Below are 19,939 nucleotides of genomic sequence, written 5' to 3'. Positions count from 1 at the left end.
ACAAAACAAAACAAAAACTCTAAAAACCAGCACATTCTCAACTGATTCAAAAACCCTCTAAGCAGGTCCTTGAGCCACTCTTGCTGTCACAATGAAATTTTCACTTCCCCTGGACCTGAGTTCCCAGAAGGAGGAGAAAGCTCACACCCTGACTTACTTGGCCTTTGGAAGCAATGCATTCTTCTGGGAGATATGCTGTATCAGTGACAGTGTAGAGCAATTTTTGTTATGACACCACATCTTATTTTGAGTAATTTAATAGTCATAAACCCAGCAACAGTTATCTTCTGATTTGAAAATAAAATGTCACTAGAAACTGTTGCTGTTACCACACTTTGGTGTTGCAGACTGAGCCATTCATTCTGTTAGTTGTTGGGAAAAGACTTAGATAAGATCATCTCCAAAAGCATTTTCTGATTGATACTCATTTGCAAAGGCTCTAGAGACAGACCAGCCAGACACAGAGACTTGAGGAAAGCTCCTGAAGGAGTGTGAAGGTCTTGCTGCTGAGGACACACAGATGAACACATCAGCAGAATACATAAGATGCTTTGCACTTTTCTTATTTATCCAAAAAGCTATTTTTGTTTATTAAAACCTAGTTACTAGCTGCATCTTGCCAATAACCTGGAGTGCTTGCTTGGTTAATTTAAGCAAGCAGAGCTTTGACAAAGTAATTTTACCATCCTCGGGGATCTGCCAGCTTATGCCGGTCTTCACTATTTCAGATGAAATTGAGTTAATTTTCACTGAAATTGCTTCTTAGCATACAAACACATTCCCCATCATTGCGAGCTTATGCCTCTGCAGCTCTATTATTCTTTAATTTACACAACCCGGCAGCGAGGGATTAATGCCTGAGACATACAAAAGGCTACAGTGTGGAGAGGAGAAGGCAAGGCGAGAGTGGAGCTCTGCAGGGAATAGGTAATGGTGTTTCAGTTTCATAGTCAAAACATTTAAAGTCCAGCATTAATACGGAGTCAACTCTTGTTGTCCTTTCACTCTGCAAACACATCGTCCAAAATCTCAAGGCGGAAAACCTCTCAGATGCTCAGTCAAGCCAGAGGTGATGGCAGGTCCCTGCAGCATTGCCAGGCTGAGAGGGCATTCACTGGAATATTTCGAACGGCTCCACATCCGGAACTGACTGCAGGCAGTCGAGGCGATGTGGAGCAGAACTACAGGGGGGAGGCCAGGCTTTGCCTTTGCATCTTCCACAACACATTTCCCTCAAAGAGGAGATCCCCCTTTCCACCCTCCCCATGCCCTGCCATGAAAATGTTGCTGCCAAGGCTCTGGGGATGCCTTTGAATACTCAGAAATTAAAATCACAGATTCTCATAAGCATCCAGACAAAAAATATAACTAGTGCCAAAGCACCTGCAAATGGGTAGAAAAGGGGTTTTCCTATCTGGCTTTTCCAGAGAGAACTGGCAGAACTGCCAAGTTCAGCAGTCCTTGTAAAGTCTCTAGTGAGATTTTAAAGTAGCTGCATTTTAAGCTAGTCCCAGCTGATGATTGATCAGAATAGCAATTATGCTCCTTTTTAATGTTATCACTTCAATTTTGCTTCCTTAATTAAATAGCTAACCATTTCTTCTTTTAATACATACACCTCTGAGGTATATGCAAGTGACTGGATAAAATATGGCAGTCCTGTATCATGTATTGGTATGAGCGTAGCAATGTCATAACAGGATGTATAAATTCCTTATCTTCCTTTGAAGGGCTGCCTTTCTTTTCCCTTCCCCAACTACTACCTGTGGCACATCATGCCCAGTGCATACCAAGATCCCACTCCACTGCCCACACATTGTACATCCATGACACACCAGCTTGCCTTTCAGGGCTCCCCAGGGAGCATTTTACCCTTCTGCCAATGTCACAGATGTTTGGCTCTGAGTCCAGTGGAAGAAATATTGCTCTTTTTCCCCAGTTTGCAGCCAGCACTGAACAGCACTGGCCAACACTTCCTACCACCAGCCTGCTGACACTTGAATCTGCCTCACACTAACACCTTAAGCTTCCTTTATCTGATTAACGTTCCCTCCTGAAAACTGTCGTAGTTAACTGTGGATAGGATAGCAGTGTGGAAGGAAGCCCTCAATGTAACTCGTGCTGAAGGAGATGAAAGGAAGTCTGGTTCCCTCCAGAAACAACCTCACCATTTTACAGGGTTAACACCAGGTCTGCTGCCCTGCTGGGAAATCCCAGCCTCCGGAGCAAGTCCTGGTTGAATCCAGGTGTAAGTCATGGTAAGAAAGGCTTTGCACTAAAGAGAAACTCATGAGAAACTCCAGTGCCATCAGAGCAAGATTTGAGAACAAGATAAGTGCCCTTCCCATTTGCAGAAAAGGGAAGAGAGGAAAAAGCAGAAAAACATTAATGGGCAAACAGTTTCATTGAGGTGAGTAGTAAATACTGAAAACTGGCATTTTCAGCTACGTGCAGTTGGGGTGCAGCAATTATCAGCTGGTGGAAATTCCCTCTGTTGGATCTGCATGACTGTTTTTTGAAAACAGCCCAAAAAATTTATTACACCAGTGGTCTAAGGCAGGGCAGCACCAGCCACACACCAACAGTAAGGATGACTGGAACCTGTAGCTCGGGTAGGTAGACTTTTTCCTCCCCCTGCCATCCAAGAGCAACTTCTGCCATTTTCCCAGCAAAGTTATTTCAGAAATCAACTCCTTTCAGCTCAGCTGAGTTTTAGCTTCATGCATTTTTATACGCTCTCTGCAAGAATGAGAAGGATATTTACATTTTTTAATAAGCCTGACAGTTTGAAAGTAATTGGGGATTTATAATGGGTTTGTTTAGGTCTTTTTTCCACTTGAATTCCAACTGCTAGTCTTAGGCCTAACAAGCAATATTATCTCTATGGTGATGAAGGAACCTCAACAGGAGGCCCTGAAGCCAAAGAGGAAAGCACTGGCATGTTTTGTTTTGTCATGTTGTTGGTTTTTTTTTTTCCTTTGAACCTGGATTTTAAAGCAAAAACAGCAGAACAAAATTTGAAGCAAGATCAAAATTCCTCCAGCCATCCAGTGCTCATAACTCTGGCTTCTTCTGCTAGTTCTCGAAGGAGCACAGAAGCCAGTGTCTGATCTCCATTATGGTGTGGTTTTTTTTTATTCTTGGCAAAGATTTGCATTTATTTTCTCTACTATGGCTCTAAAATTATCTCAATCTGATTTTTCTTTTGGGAGGAGTCCGGTGTTAGGTGGTAAGGATAGAATTAACCTGCAAAGCTCAAGGTCTGGAATCAGATTCCTGCAGTTAAATCTCAAGGTCTCAGTTCTGCATGTTCCTAAAACGAAAAGACAACTGGTCCCGATGGAAGAGATAAAGGAGTGAAAGTCAAGAAGGGGTCTGATCCAGCTGTGATAATGGGGTTTGCTGAGGGGACTGCTATCAATACCTCGGACTCCTGTGGGTCTCTCTGGCTTCCTTGACATTGCTGAGACTGCAGTGCTGCTGTGTCCAAGGCCCCTCTAGGCCAGGGCTGCTGACATTTCGCAGGTGATAAGCTCTGAGCCTAAATTTTGAATCTGGTCCTTGCCTCTTTGTGCCTCAGTTCCACACCTACTTAAGAGAAGAAAGAACAGTCCCTGTCTTCTGCAAGAGTAAGGATATAAATGTAACAGAGAACAGCAGGGCTTAGTGTTTAAGTAAGAATTGAGCACCAAAACCCACAAGGAACAGTCATAATAAGGAAAAAAGCCAAGCAGGACTAGCACTGTCACCCTGCTCAGCAGACATCAGCACATGCCTTCATTTCAGTGAAAGTGAGCACCAAGCAATGGTGCCATGGGACATTCCTGTCTTAGTTGAGGACAGAGCCTCTCGGTTCACATTTTTGTGCCACAGACCTCCAGGGCATGCAGGGGCACACCAGATAATCCCTTTCTGCACCCCATGGTGCTGTTCTTTCCTCAGAACGGCTAAAACTGCTCAAAGAATTACCTTCATGAGCAAAGCAGAGCAGAGATGTTGCCACTGCTCCTGCTTGCTCCTGGTTGACACCCAGGCAAGGCATAGAGCCAAGGGGCAGCTTTCCCCTTGGGTCTCTGGCATGGGACTGTGCACTCCTATTTCCTTCCCCTGTGGAACAAGGAGAGACAAAAAGGACAATACCTATTCCTAGTGTTTCCTAACTCTCACAACCCCAGGAGGGGCTTCTCCAGCACCCTTGCAGCAGAGAGAGCTGTTGAGCCTCTCCTTGCCCTGGCATCTGTAGCAATGCTGCCCGCTCCCTGCTGTACCTTCCCAGCAGTTACATCCTTCATCTGCTATGATGCTCAGGGAGGGCAGAAGGCAGCAAGGGGGCTGCAGGCAGGCTGGTAGGACACATGGAGGGAGGAGTGGGAGAAGAGTCAGGGAGAGGAGATAAAAGGAGGTAGGATGGGAATGGGAGAAAAGCAGCAGGGATGAGAGGGGAAAGTGGGAAATGAATTGAAATGAGTTAGAAAATTCCAGGCAGATGAGCTTGAGCATTCAGCAGCTGAGATGTGGGGCCTCATTAGTACAGACCGACTGAAGATAGAGACATTAAGGAAGGAAATGTGTGACTCACGGGGGAAAATGGGAAAAACAGCACACACCATAGCAGCTGCTCCGTTTACTTCAATTAAAGAACAGCTCAAAGGGTATGTTAAGGGGAAAGGAGGGGGAAACAAACAAAGGCACAAACAGCAGAGAAAAAAGCCAACCAGATGAAGCAACTGTTACCCTCAAGCATCTAAATGAACTGAGTCAGGTATTTGAACAAGGGGCCAGCATTCCTCATCCTGTCCCTCCAAATTGGTCGAGCTGCCCAGGGAACCTGCAGGCAGGTACAAGGCAGTGAACGCTCACAAAAATACTGTCCCAGTTATCAGGGGGGGAAGAGGAAGGCAGTTTCCCTTAGCATAGCTCCATGACACCTGGGGAATGGGCAGGCAGGGCTCTGGCTGCACCTGACCCACCAGCCACTGCATCTGAGTAAGGGAGGGAGGACAGCAGCAGTGGAAGTTTTAATCACAGCTACAACTCACAGCAGAGCTGTGGTGCCCAAAAAGGAAGCGAATTGCACTTGGCCTCAGGGTAGTGGGGAACACTGTGGCAGTCTCTCCATGCTCTAGTACCACCCCACAGCCATCCCAGCTCACCTGTTCCAGGCTTTGCTGGCAGCATCAGCCAGAGCCAGGCAGCCTCTCACAGTTGCCTCACGAGTCACTAGGTTTCATACCTGGCTGGGAAAACACTTCTCTTTCCTCCTTCTGTGGTGTATGGAGATGAAAAGAGCTCACTGAGATTGATTATGCTGCTTTTTCAGGAAAAAAAAAATGATTAACATTAATTCCAGCTGGAGACTGTAGTTATTCCAGCCACACTGGTGTGAACATCCTGGCACTGGGAAAAGAGAAGAATAAGTGAGGTGACACTCATCTCTTCCTTCCTCCAATAAATGTCAACCTTAATTTCTCAGACCTCGTGAGCATTGAGAAATGTTATACTAAAAAGGTCCTGGATTGCAGTGAATCCTGTTTTCAGCTTCCAGGTGATAAATACTGAAACTGAAGAAAAAAAGTGGACCCATGAGAAAAAGCAAGATGTAGGGGAAGGAAGGGACAGAAGAAACTTTCATGACTCTAGATGTTTTCTCCTTGCACTTTCCACCTGGACAAAATGTGTTAAGGATTTCTAGGGGAAGAAAGTTTTCTGTTTGGAGCCCCCTGACTGCCATAGATCTCTGCTTTCTTTACTGGCACCCTCACGTAGGAGGTTTATCACTCTGCTCCAGCTGTGACACCAGCCTGCAAGGGTTAGTTGCTTTGCTTGGTTGACTGAAGCTTCAAATCTGGAGGCTACCGGGTCAATCCTAACTTGTGGCCTTCCCAGATGATCAAGAGTCAGAAAACATCTACTTTCATCTTTGGTTGGGGAAAATCTTTGCTCAGATTCTATCCTTGTCTCCTTACCTCTGTGGATGCTTCCTGATTCCTGGATACACCAAATCCATGACCCTGGGCTGACTAATTCCCTATATGAGCATGGCAGTAGATTTCATGTCAAAGTCCCATGGTCCCAGGATAATTACCTGCTCAAAGTCTCAGATGGAGAGCCTAGATACAAGCAAACTCCCAAACTCCTGACATTTATCACTCTAAAAAGCAGCCAGTGGAAAAGCAGCCCCCATCAGATAAGAAATGTCAGTCAAGGTTTCAATGTAGTCGGCTGCTGCTTGTAAAGGACACATCACAGTATATCTGCAGGACAAAGTGTGGTGAATGTTAAATCTCCACAGCGTGGGGACCAGCACAATGGATCACATCTCCATACGTGATAATGGGAAACTCATAATTCTCTCACACAAACTTTAATGCCAAAAAGTTGCCACAGAGAACCACTGAGGACACAAGGGCTTCTTCTTCAAAGCCTCTGAGATTGGCAGCATTAAAGGCATTTGCTTTGAGCTGGTTCTGTGTTAAGCTTCCTCTCTGTCCCTTCATCTCTCCCCAATCAAGCTGTGCCTCAGTCAGCACCCAGTTGTTAAATTCTGGATGGATTAAAGAGCCTGAGAAAGTGCTTTTTTAGGAAAGTGATGTTTATCCATCACTCATCTACGTGAGTGTTAAATTTCAGATCTTCGGCTCCTCTAATGATTGTTACATGGTGGTGCATTCAGAGCCTTTGCTTTGCACAGTAGTGAGGATGTTTGATCTAAAGGCTTCTCTTTGCCCAAGATTAAATCGGAATTTAAATCGTCCTTTGGGGCCTAATTGCATAGGATTTTGGTGACAGTGCAGCAGGGCCACAGAGGGTATTGGCAGGAAGAAGAGGATAGGAATTCCTCAAATGATGGAGCCCAGGAGATTTCAATAACATTTTGGGCGTAGAAGAAAAAGAAATTCAAAGACAGAAAAAAAACAGATTTTCTTGAGCAGTGTTAAAAATGGAGAAAGGGGAAGGGTAATATCTCTAATTAAATTCCTAGAATTCCTGCAGGCTTCCAACCATTGCCAGCTTAGAAGAGGTATTGACCAATTTCAGACCCTCTCTGATGGAACTGTGGGTGGACAGGGTTCAGACTGACAGTAAGTTCTTCAAAACTGCAAAGTTTTGACACTGCATTAGGCATAATTACACCTGTCGAAGATAACATACTCCTGGAGATTTTCTGTTGCAGAGCTAATGGCAGAGGGACTCTTGAAAAACCCTCCACAATAATTTCTGGATGCCTCAGGCCTTCAGGAACTATCTTGACAGGATGATGACATCTTGCTGTGCTACAGGAGACTCAGCTTCAACTACAGGTGGAGTGGGACCAAGAAATTTGTAGCATCTTTGGTTTTCTTCACCTGGAAAAGTCCACCCTTTGCACTTCTGCAGTGCCACCACTTACAGAGGCACAAGAAATATGAAGTCATAAAATGGCCACTTGCCAGTCAGCTCCTCTGGTCTGTCCAGACTTCTACACAGCAAGGAAACACATGATGATGCTGAGCTTTGTGGTAAGACAAACCCCTTCTTCCCACCTTCACAGTCCTAAAAATGACTCTAAAAAAAGAAAAAGGAGATTCCCCCCCCCTCCAGAAAAAAACTCTCACTTACAGGGCCAAGCACAGCACTGATGGTAGCCAAGAAATACATGCAATAACTGCAATATCCCTCCCTGGTTCAATTTCTTGCAAAGCCAGCAGTGCAAAGATTGATGTGAAGTTTCCCCCAGAACAGCAGCTTTCTTCCTCACAAAGGAAAGCTCAACCAGACTGAGGATAAGTAGTAGGGAAAGGTTTGTGTTAGAGCAGGACAGAAACCACAGGACTTGCTACAGCTTTTCCTCAGTTCCTACCCTAGTCTATCCCAGTGCCTGCCCTGCCCAGGTGGATCTGGAAGACAGCCTTAGAGATCCCAGGCAAAGACAGTCTATGCCGTGTACAGGTGGGCATGAGCCAAGGAACACAGCAAGGTGTGTCAGCATTGCCTCAGAGCCTGTTAACCACACTCACATGAGGCTTTTTTTCTTCCTTCCCAGTGGCACTTCTTTCACTGCCACACCACCACACCCTTCCAGCTTCAAATTTGCGTGCCCTGGGGAGAAGGAAGGTCAGCACCCAGTGCCAAAGGATGAAACATTGAAATCCTCTTCCAGTTGAGATCAAATTAAGGGAGAAGAGATGGAGCATGCCAAAGGCAGTGAGGCTTAGATAAAAGCTCATTGTCTTCACTGGGAGCTGGGTTTGAATAAGAAGTTCAGGATTTGGCAGACTCTGTGTAAAGCATTGCAGAATTACTGCTATGTGCATGCAGCTAGTTTTCATGCATAATATATATAGGAGCATACCATATGTTTAAAGCATCAAACAATCAGGCCAGTCTTGGATGGTATTATAAAGCTTTCCTTCAGTGTTGCATTTGTTCTAAACAGATGCATTTCTCATTTTCCCCCTCCTCCCCCCAAGCTTCCTAGCCTGCCAACACTCATTTATAAGGAAACCAGGTGTCCATCTTTAAAAAAACGAAATAAATCAATATACAAAGGAATCTGTCCAGGAAGAAAGCAAGTGCCCATCTCTTCTATTTTTGTTTCAAACAGGAAATATGTTGATAAACAAACTAACAAATGGACAAACAAGAATCAAAACAAGGAAAAGGAAGATATGAAAATTCATAGAAATTAGGTTCTGAATTCTACAAAGCCAAATGCTAATCATGCCAGTCCCCAAATGTACATAACAGATGAATTCAAGAACAGAAAGTGCACCAGTGATAGCAGATATGCTCTGGATGAAACATGTCCTGCATCAGTTATGAGAAGGGCTGGATGCTCTTGTCTTTAAAGTGTATGGTTTGATTTTATATTAATTCATCAGCAGCATCACCGGTCTCAGGGGCTCGTCTCTGCTCATTATAGGTGCTTTGCATACGTGGTTGGAAAAGAACCACCATCTGATTTGCCTCGTTGCTGCTCTCTGCTGTCGCCGTGTTACCCTGGTAGGGAGCTGTTGGCAGCCCCAGCCTTGCATCAGGAGCTCTGCTGTGCCCTGGCTCAGCCCCGGTGGGTGCTGGGTGTCCTGGCAGCAGAGCAGCTCTGATGGCTGGGCTGGGACACAGTCCAGCATCTCCCAGCATGCTGGGTGTTGGCAGCACAGGGAAGGGATGTGAGAAAATCCGAGGCCAACCTACCTTGTGCCAATCATCCGCGAGTGAGTAAGAGCAGCTCTGTCCTCCTGCAGTGTTTCAAGAAACATTGCCTCCATCAGTCCTTGGTGGAACAGCAAAACCACCTCGCAGACAAAAGGCACCAGGCTCAGCAGCAGAGCAGCTGGGAATCCCTTGCAGCTGGTTCCCTGTCCTTCACATGGAGTTCCCTCCACTCGTGCAAGCTCTCAAGTCCATGTTTTATATCCTAATTAAACTGAAACAAAAGGAATTGGATAACAGTCTAAAAGATTTGCAAGCTACATCTATTTCACAAAATTACTCCTGTTCCCACTAGTGTAGCTCATCAGGTCCAGCACATGCTCTAATGTGTGGGACTAATAGATTTGTAACAGTGATAGCTAATATGAGTCTGTTCTGGTTACACACTTATCATGGGTCCTTGCAGGCTTTCCATCAAAGCTGTTGAATGAAAGCACATTTTATTAAAGAAAGAGGGAAAAAAAAAAACCCTCTTTGCCCATAAATCTCTTAGCACATTAGCCCTCAAAACAATTCACTGAGGCAAGGTCGTATTTCCCTTGCATTAATTTAGATCCTTGGAAAGTTCAGTGAGATGAGAAGACAAGACAGAACACAAAAGGCTTTGTCTTCAGCTGCCATGAATCAGCATGGCTTCCCATCAGCTGAGAATGCAACCATACATCTAAAGAGAGCCATAGGAAATATGTAACTATTTCTTTAAAGTCTTGGGGTCTAGTGGTGATAATCCATATGTTGTATTATCATTTCAAAAGGAAGGTAGAGACTAAAAGGACAGATGATATTTGACAGGTGAGAGCAGCTTTAACAGCCCAGTAGAGAAAGATTTTTTGATTTCAGCAGGATGGGGTTTGCCCCGTGGTGTTGGGAGTCACCAGGTTTAAGAGGAGGGGAAAATATTCTGTCCATTTTTTTTGTGTCCAGTTTCTGTGGGACAAGCCCTGATGCCAGTCACAGGGCTGGCATAGAAGGTGACAAATCAAGTCACAGAGGGACAGGCTGAAGTGAAGTATCTGATGATGATGCTCCGCCTCTCAGTTATCTCCCATCCACTGCTCTGAAAAGCAACGAAAGCTGCCAGCTCTGAGTCCTGTACTCGGCGCTGTCCCTTTGATACCACAGCTCTCTCAGTCATGTTTACACCCTTCAGATATTTTTAGGCCTTTTTTTTCCACATGTAGAATTACATGTTGTCATCTCATAGCCTCATTTAGTGGTTTGAACCTTCCCACATAAATCATTTTTCCCAAACATCTGATCATTTAGTACATCAGAAGGCAGGAGAGTGGTCTGGTTGCTCTTCTTTTATCTTCCTCCTGGGTCCTGTTATCTGGTCACGTTATGGTGGCCAGGACCAAGAATGTGATTTGTTTCAAGGACAAATCAGAAACAAATAGGGAAGAGCTGTTTCTTTCCCATGGCACAATTTGCCTCTGTGAAAGCAAACTATTTTGTTTGCAGTAATATACTAGTTCAAATTGATCCCAAATTTCTCATCCACTGGCACTTCAAGGACCCCTATGCCTTACCTGGAACTGGTGGACAATAACTTGTCAAAACTGTTAATTGCTGATACAGTTGGAGGGGAAAGAGGCTCCTTGAAAACAGATAATAGTTTAGGATGAATAATTTCTAGTAGAAGGAGCTTGATTTTAAAAAATTATTTTAACAGTAAATCCACTTTTCTCCCCAAGAGAATAAGATTTTAATCAACTTCACTTCGAGTCCTTCAAAATCTTTTCTTTTTGTGAGTTGTTTCAACAATTTTTGGTAGCGTTCTTGCACATACACATATTTGGCAGGTTTACCAGAAAGCAAATATCACATTACAGTAACGGATTTGTGGGCATGATCTGGTCCAACTAGACAGACAGCTAAGCCCTGTAAAGAGTTCTGTCAAGTAACTTTTATCATCAAATTTCATTCTCTATCGTGGTCATGTTACCCAGATCAAATCCATGGTTCTTCTGTAAAAATATCTTAGAATATCCCACACAAGCACCACTAAAACAAGCTATGCCAGATCATAAAATAGAAATGCATTCAACCCATTATTCTATGAAGAAAAAGCTTTTACAGGCCAAATCCAATTACATGTTATGCTTGTAAACTCATTCCAGGAAACCTTTGTGGCCAAAAAGATCCATGTTAGCCATTATGGGGTGTTTCTTAGCAAAAAATCTCCTATTGCTGCAACCACTCCTCCCCATCCCACCCTTGCAATGACCTCCAGCAAAGGCCAGATCCCAGCTGGTTGTTGGCACAAAGGTGAGGAGTTGATGCTTGGGAGCAGCATGACAATTGCCCGAGGCTCGACAGGGTGTCCTTCCTTTGCCCACCCCTGACTCTGAACCCTGGCGCTTCCCAGCACAAGGAACAACACCCAAGGCAGCAGCCTCACAATGAGGACCTGACTCTGTGTTAGCACTTCATCAGGTATTACCTGTATCACTGTACATGACAGGTTTTGCTGCTCTGGAATGTAATCCTGCCTCTTTCCGGGCTCCGTGGGTTCTGGAGGGTGGTGGGTAACCATAGAAACAACGTTGTAAAACAGCATGAGAGTTGACGTGTAATGAAGTGCTACCACTGTGGAACACCTGAGCAGAGCCCTCCAGGAGGAGCCCTTGTGGATGCACTCGTATGGGCTCCAGCAGGGATGTCCTGTGTGCAAAGTCAAGAGTGGGCCAGAGGACGGAGTTAGGATGGGAAGGCTGGCACCAACCATCAATGCAAATTTAAGCCCTTTAATTAAAGCTCAGAAACCCATTATCCTTGCACACTTTTTCATTCAGTTTCTGAAGGGAGCAGGCAATGCTGAGCTCTGCTCCATGTCCCCACACAGCTTTTAGGCTGTGATCACCAAAATCTCCTACAAGCACATGTAGGATGCTGCAAGTCTTGTCAGGATTTTCTGAAGGAAATTCAGTCTCTTCTTGGCTTGTTCCAAAGCTTGTTCATGTATGGACAACACTCTTCCAATTATACAGAAGTACTTAAACATGATACATCCTAGAAACAGTGGTATCCAGTAACCTCTAGTAATCTGCAGGAGCAGCTTCCCAGATCACTATGATAAATATATCAGGTTCTGTTCTGTCAAACAGAAGTTGAATGCCTGTGGTGCTCAGATTTGCCATACCACGGAAGTTTCCATTTTAACACTGATCTTCCTGGCTTTCTCTCAAGACATTCCCATGAATCTCAGTATTCCATGGGGACTGTAGAAGGTACAACTATAAAAGCCATGGTTTCAGGTGGAGAGAAAAAGCAGATGCTCTTCCTCCACCTTCATTATTCATCTGCACTGGGAATAGTCACCACTTGGACCTGAGATTTCAGCCCAGCATTAATCCTTCTCTTACCGTATCTACACCTTCAGCTGTGGAGAACAGTGATGCAAATGCAGCACAGTCTTACACTGACACTGGTTTCTGTCTGTGAATTCTCCTACACACAGGACACGATAATAAATCATACACAGAGCACGCTGATCGATTCTGCCTGAGCAGTATGTTGGTCTCCAGGGCCAACAAACCAGCACTTAAATAAAGTTTCCTTGCTCAGTGTGCCATGCTGCAATAAAAAAAGTTGTTGTGCATCCCAGGCAGGTCATTTAGCCTCCTGTGCAGGGAGAATGACAAAAAGATACACATGTAGGCATTAGAAAATGCTCCCACCTGATGTTCCTAAAGTGAGCTCTCCAACAGCTCGACATTTCCCCTGTAGTCTTCCTAATAATTAATGGAAAAATAGAGTCTTCTGGGAAATTTGTCACCGGGTAATTAATAAAAAATGAAAGTGAGAGAGAAAGAACTACAGGGGCGTTGCAGAAAGCCTGCAAATTGAAAGAGGCAGCCTTGGAGTTGTGATACTTTCCCAGTCTCAAAGGGAAGTTAGCACGTGCTCCATGTTCCTCAGTGTCTCACTTCCGACTCTCCACCTCTTCCATTCACACTTCTGAAGCAAGAGACATTGTGATGGAAATGTTCACACCCTGCCACATTTCTCAAAGCCCCAGTATGAACAGACCTGCTGAAACAGATGGGGAATGGCTGTCAAGGACAAATCTCCAGAGTCCAGTGGTGATCTATTACCAGGTGAGCACTTGCAAATAAAGGTCACTGTTTGTTTTCTACTTGTGTTTTCAATCTGTTTATCGTTTTGATGTGGAGGGTTCGTTAAAACACAGGAAAGGGGTCCTTTCTCTATCAAAGTAGTGATGCAATGTTCTTTTGCTTTAGAATCTCTGAAATGCTTCCCCAGAGAAAACATTCAAGCACATTTATCTCACAGTTCCCAAAGCAGACTAGAGTTTTTAAAAACCCTAAGCTTTTTAAAGGTCAAAAATTGATGCTCTATTGGGATATGGGGTTGAGAAACCATTGCTGGAAATGCCCATGGCCCAGCTCTGTCTCCATCTGCAGTTTGCCAACACGAGTGCCTAAGCTGTCACAGATGCTGGGGAATCCTGAGGGGAAAGAAGATGAAGATGGATGGTCTTATGATTAAGCTAGAGGACAGGGATTCAAGGGACCTGGCGTCACTTGTAGACCTCCTGTGATGACTTTGGGCAAGTCAATTAACCTCTCTGTGCCTCTGCTTGCCATCTGTAAAATGGAGATAAGAGACTTCCCTTCAGCACAGGCGTGTTGGAAGGAGCCTTGTGTGGTTGACAGATGCTCTCATCCGATGCCAACAGGAGTCATGAGATTTCATTGACAGGAGAGTGATGGAGTGGAGAAGACCCAGTGCCATTTGGGGTTATGTGGCTTTGTGAAAACTCAATAGGTATCTGTTCTGCTTCCCCTGCCACCTGCTTCGCACCTGTCTGTCTTACAAGGCACAAATGCTCTCCTGACCGAGCACTGGCTCCAATACCAGCTGTGGGAACCCATGTGACTCATTGGATGATCCCACAAGAGAGAATGTCCCAGTGAGGATGTTTGGCATTAAAAAAAGTTATGTGGGTCTTAGAAATAGCTGTGGAGAGACCAGCCCTGTCTTACCCCATGAGTGTGGAAGTGCCTGAGGTGAAATGTTCTGCTTCCCTGGCCTGCTGCCCTTGAGTCCATGGGGCACCCAAACAATTCCCCACTTAGAGAGGGGTGTCCTGCCCATCACAGCAATGCAAGAGGTATTACAGCTGGCCCCACCTGTCCTCCTGTCCCACCAGGCTAGAGGAGCTCACTAATATCTCCAAGACTTTTACAGCTCTGTAAACAAGAGAACATAATTTGTGATTATGCTTTTTGATTTCTGGTTGATTTTTATTTTTAAGACACCAGAAAAGAAAAGCGTCCTGTGCTTTCACAGGAAATGCTGTATTTCCCCTTCCAGCTTCACAAGACAAGTTAAAGCATCTAATCCTGACCCTGGCAAAGCCTGCCTGACCCTTTCCTGCATGGCTCAGGGGAAGGATTTCTTTCCCCCTCCTGTTGGGTTTGTGGGTGGTTTGTTTTGGTTTTTTTCTTCTATTAAAATCCCATAGTATTATTAAAAGGAATTGTTCAATTCCTTTAATTGGCTCAGAAGATAAATTCTTCTCTCAGCCCAGGGGGTCATGGCCATCAGCAGCTATTTATTAGCAGCATTGATTGAGAAGAACAGCCTTTAAATGGAAATAAATTGAATTCTATGGCAAAGAGTATTCCATACTGGCTATTAATATAAGACAAGGAGCTTAACAGTTTTGTTTCATATTTTTTTGTTCCCCTCCTCAGCTCATAGCTATCTTCAATACTCCAAGTTACTTCCCCTGTTTCCCACCAACCATCCCCTCCTCGTCATAGGAATTTCCTTACCTACATGGGTGAGAGTAAGCATAAGGGTGATAGTGATGATAGAGACTTGAATGAGCTCAGGGAGGCTCCAAATCAAGTCACTGGAAGCCAGTGGAGAAAGGAGGAGTGATGGGGAGCAAGATGAGACTTCCACATGCATGCACAATAGAAATGAGAGGGGGAGAAGAGCTCTCCTATGCTCTCTGGGGAAATTTTTGTTATTATTTTTGCCTTCTCTACTGCTCAAAAACTGTCTTTGCCACCCCCTTGTTGACTCCAGAATACATTCATAGTGCACACCTTCGTTCCAGTGTTTAATAGCTTGAGATTGTTACTTGTAGGCTGCTAATTTATTAAAACCAAGTCTCTGGTATTACTCTGGAGCCCACAAGAATCATTGCCTTCTATTAAAGGCAGTGGTGCATGCCTGCTCATCTTTTTTCTCTGGCCACCTCTGTAATTGCAGCCCATTGCTAAGATGCGAAACTCTGCCCTACCAGCTCAGCATCCTCCACTGGGAGTGTTTGGATGAGGAACAAATGCAGGAGACAAATTCATTCGGGGTATAAACAGAAATAACTGCTCTGATGTTCATGGAGATTGCACCAGGGATGCACATAAGCCTCTAATCTGTACAGGTCACATTTCACAGATGGGCCAAAAAGTGAAGCCAGAGACTCCTGACACAGATGGTCACTGGAAGCATCATGCAGAGCAGACCTTGACAAAATATGATGATGGATCTCTGCAGCACCCAATGGAGCCAGCACTTTCCTTGGTCAGCTAAGTATAGAAAGATCTTCCCTGGTCATATGGGCCATCTTTCAAGTCCAACACAACTCTCAAAGCAGACACTTGCACCATATACTGGTGCCACAAGCACAGATGGGACTCCCATACCAGGAGATAGAGAGAGAGAGAGAGAGACATAAACATACATATCTCCATATACCAGGTGGCTGACACAGGCCAGAAGCTCCCTACTTCTTCTCAGCCATCACCTCTCCAACAGGTCTGTCCACTTCCAAAAGGCTGCCCAGCTGCCTTCATCATCTCCTGACTGACATCCCTTAAAGCAGTGCCTGAGCCTGGTTTTCAAACTCCTAAAGAAAAGAAATCAATAGACAATCCGGTGATAGAAAATCATTCTATACTTGAGATACTGCTGACCAGCAGTGGGGGAGTTGTCCATCCCCCTCAGATTGTTTTCTGAGATGCTGTAATCGCAAGAGGCAGATACCTCTCAATATATAAGGATAACACCATATCCCTTGTGTCACGGCATAGCTCATGTTTTAGACACACAATGTTTCCCTCAAATTTGGGTTCCTATGATTCGCATCCTCATCTGGATTTGGGACTCAGCTCCACTGATATATAAATGCAAGTTCAAACATAAGATTAAACTACCACCACATGTTGGGATGGGGCACTGGATCCAGACCAGATGGGAGATGCCTTGTGGAGTTTCCAGCCAGCCGTCGAAAGGACTCAGGAGTCTAAATCCTGCTGTAGTCCAAAGGCCACCAATACTCCACAATGCACCCAGACAGCCCATGACAGTTTTCACAGTCAGAGTCTGGGGCAGAGCTAACAACATCGGCAGGCAGGTGCAAGCAGAGGAGGCATGGGCACAGGCAGAGGCACAGGCACCAGCTCTCGATACTTAGCAGCCAGTAATTAGAACAGGAGCAATACAAGACTAAAACAATAACATTTTGTTTATCTCCCAAACAGTTAGCTCATTTTAGCACTCTGCCTCCAAGTGCTAGGTAATAACAGGATACAAGGCAGGCGGCAGCTTTCAGTATCCAAAACAGTGTGGGTGCATCTGTGGTTGTAAAGTGGAGACTTGCTGCTCCTGATACCCAGTCCTGGAAATGGTGAGGTTGCAGGTGGTGCTTTGAGCTGTAGGTTAGGCTGAATATGGGGATTTCTCAGGGATATGGAGTGAGGGCAAGCTAGACTAGCTGCTCTGGTGTCTTTGGTCTGGCTTTGACCTAGGTCCTTTGAAGGTCTGGCTCCCTGTTCCTGAAACAGCCTGCCTTATTCTAGGACTGCTTTGCTTTTACCTAAGTATTTGATTTATTTGATGGCCAAATGCCCCAGGATCTATCTGAGACCTGCAAGCAGGACCACACAGCAAAAGACAGACTTACAAAGATCCTAAAAAACCCATTACATTTAGATTAAATAAGGCCATTATTGTGGTTTAATATAGGAATTGATTATTATAAATACACATATTGAGCTTAACAGCTTAGATTTGTGTCTGTTTTATCACTGTTAATCTTTGATAAATATGTTTTTAATAATATCTGGGTATTTATTGAACATAAAACTGTCATATGAAATTGAGAATAAGATTGCTAAAGATACTTATTATACACTACTTCAACACAAATTCATTATTAAAAACCTTTCACCAAGGCTTACTTTTAACCACAACATAACTGATGCAGATACTGCATAGTTAATCTATAATAAATATATTTGCAATAAACTATTGATATTTAACCTGCAGTAACTGTCTTAATAAACATGATACATGGAAATGGCTTTTGAACAAGCTGTTCTTTTTTGAGCTCTGTCAGACCTTTGGAGGATGTGGGGTGAGAAGGGGGAAAGCTATGGCCTTGTATAAGGCAGTTCACTAATCAGCCCCAACAGCTTTCCCCTAGCCTGGTCAGTGGACTCATTGCTGTTTCAATCCCCACATCTCCAGCCCCAGACTCTTACAGGGATCATTGGTCATTCGGTCACAGTCCTGACTCATATTAACATTTGGCCCCAACCATCCCTACAACTCTGGTGGGCTGTGCCATACAAAGGCTGTTAATTCAGCTCCTAGTGCCCCCAGATGATGCTCTGTCTGCCCAACAGTTTTGCAAAGCAGATAAGCACCCTCAAGGGATCTGTAACACACAGAACTGATACCCACTGGGCAGTAAAAACACAAGCTTTGTGAGAATATGGATCAACAGAGAAGCTCAAATGAGGAGATTTCAGTTTTGAACTCAGCAGAGGCCACCAAATGCGTTTGTCACATGAACTAGACAGGAGTCTGGCTTCAAACCATCGGAGGCAAAGGACTTGACCCAGCGTGCTGCTGAAACCCCCTGGGATGTCTCAGAGATGTGTTTGTCATTCTTTGCATCACTTTATGAGTGAGGGTAGTTGCAACAAGTCAACCATAGCAGATATGAACAAAATTTCCCTCCCAGCACTAGTTAAATGGGAGAGGAACAGAGTAATTCCTCCCCTGTCCTCTCCTCTGGGTCTTGCGCCATTTGTTATATGGCCACTCATAAAGCCCTTTAAAACTTCCTGGAGGCCACAGTCTGATTCTCACGTACCAGAGAGAGCCAAAGATCTCAACGTGCAACTTTTAATTGAGCTGTATCATCTGCCACAAATACAAAATTAATGGTCCTACATCATAATCATAAATTCATACATAACCCCATGCACCAGCAAATAACTCTTCGCAGTGATAGTACAATGGTAAGCTGATTTGCAAGAAGCGCACGCTTCCCAGGAATCCTAATTAACCAAATTAACACCATCACTTCAAATCATGTCCCAGCAGTAGGACATTTCCGATTGGCCTCGGGCTGGAGCAAAGCAGCCAAATGAAAACCTGACAGCATCTCTGTGAGTCCGGCAGCCTAACCCTCTACTGGGGGAAATATCTGCTGCCCATCCATGCACACGAGGAAGGGAGCAAAAGTCTTGTCAGCATTTGTAGGCACTGACCCAAAATAGACCACGGCACAGTGACACCACGCAACAGAGGAGCAGCTCTCAGTTCCTCATGCATTTCCCAAATCTAACCAGCAGCATGAGGAACTCCTTCCTGCCATGCTGGCTTCTTCCAGGGGGTTGTGACAGTGCCAAATGTTCTCAAAGAGTGCCAAATGTTGCTTTGGGTGAGTCTGCAAAGGGTCTGGGGTCATGGGGCAGGGCTGATAAAGAAACAAACTCCAGAAATCCCAACCCTGTTTCCCTGAACCCACTTGTTCGCACTGGTTTCCCCTTGTGACTTGCCCAAAATATTTAGTGCCCAACACCTTTTTTTTTCTTCCCCTTCTGGGTAGTCAGGTTTTTCTATTTCTGCCATGGGAAAAACAAGTTGCTATTTTGGGAGCACGTGGGATTCAAGCCTATGACTGTCTCAGCACTCTCTGCGTCGAAGAGGAGATCCACAGCCTGTGTGCCAGAGGGACTGGCTTGTGTCTGTACACATTCAACCTGGATGGCAGGGAGGCCCAGTCCCACCAGGATCCTCACGCTGGAGCATGGAAGGGCCTCAGCTCCCCAGGCACAGGGCCAGAGATCCCATCCATGCTCTGAAGTGATGCTCCAAAAGCTGGGCTGAGAACTTTGGACCAGGAGGAAAAGGAAACTCCTACCAGAAGTGGGGTTCGAACCCACGCGGGCATGCACCCATTGGATCTTAAGTCCAACGCCTTCACCACTCGGCCATCCTGGTGGGCTCTGGGCTCTCCCCTGGCCCACCACCTCCTCCCTGAGAGCTCACACCTCACCAAGCCCTTGGGGTCTCAACCCAGGACACTTCCCAAGCCCAGTGACACCATTCCCTCCTCACTGCTTTCTTTAATGTCCCCAGCAACTGATGGAACATCTCATTAGGAGAGAGGCGGTCCCATGGGCCATGAGGAATGGCACAACCCCTGTGTGCCACCCTAGATCTTCATGCAAGGACCACAGTTACTGGTCATGATGCCAACAGGGAGCCTGGAGCAGGAGGGACATCTCTGGGAGGTCCCTCCTGACCCTACTGGGTCCTCAGGGGAAGGGAGCAGCTCTGACAGCCTGGCAGCTCTCAGCCAGACACAGCACACAGTTAAAGCCCTGGCTCTGCACCCCAGGTTCCACTCCTTACCCCCTCCTGTCTGCGAAGGGTACTCTGATAGTGCATTTAGCTGGGACAGACAGCGGTA

At 45.2% G+C, this 19,939-nt stretch overlaps 1 non-coding gene across 1 annotated transcript; it reads right to left on the bottom strand.

The window, feature by feature from the left end:
* Positions 1 to 19,384: 19,384 nt before the first annotated feature.
* On the bottom strand, positions 19,385 to 19,467 carry TRNAL-UAA (transfer RNA leucine (anticodon UAA)). The gene has a single exon. It is a non-coding gene; the product is annotated as a tRNA-Leu (tRNA).
* Positions 19,468 to 19,939: the final 472 nt, after the last annotated feature.

The sequence above is a fragment of the Chamaea fasciata genome, unplaced genomic scaffold (assembly GCF_029207755.1).
Source record: "Chamaea fasciata isolate MVZ Bird 193981 ecotype frontalis unplaced genomic scaffold, bChaFas1.0.hap1 SCAF_13, whole genome shotgun sequence".
Classification (NCBI taxonomy): Eukaryota; Metazoa; Chordata; class Aves; order Passeriformes; family Sylviidae; genus Chamaea; species Chamaea fasciata.
Note: the sequence above shows the minus strand (reverse complement) of the source record. Positions and strands in the feature narration are given on the sequence as shown.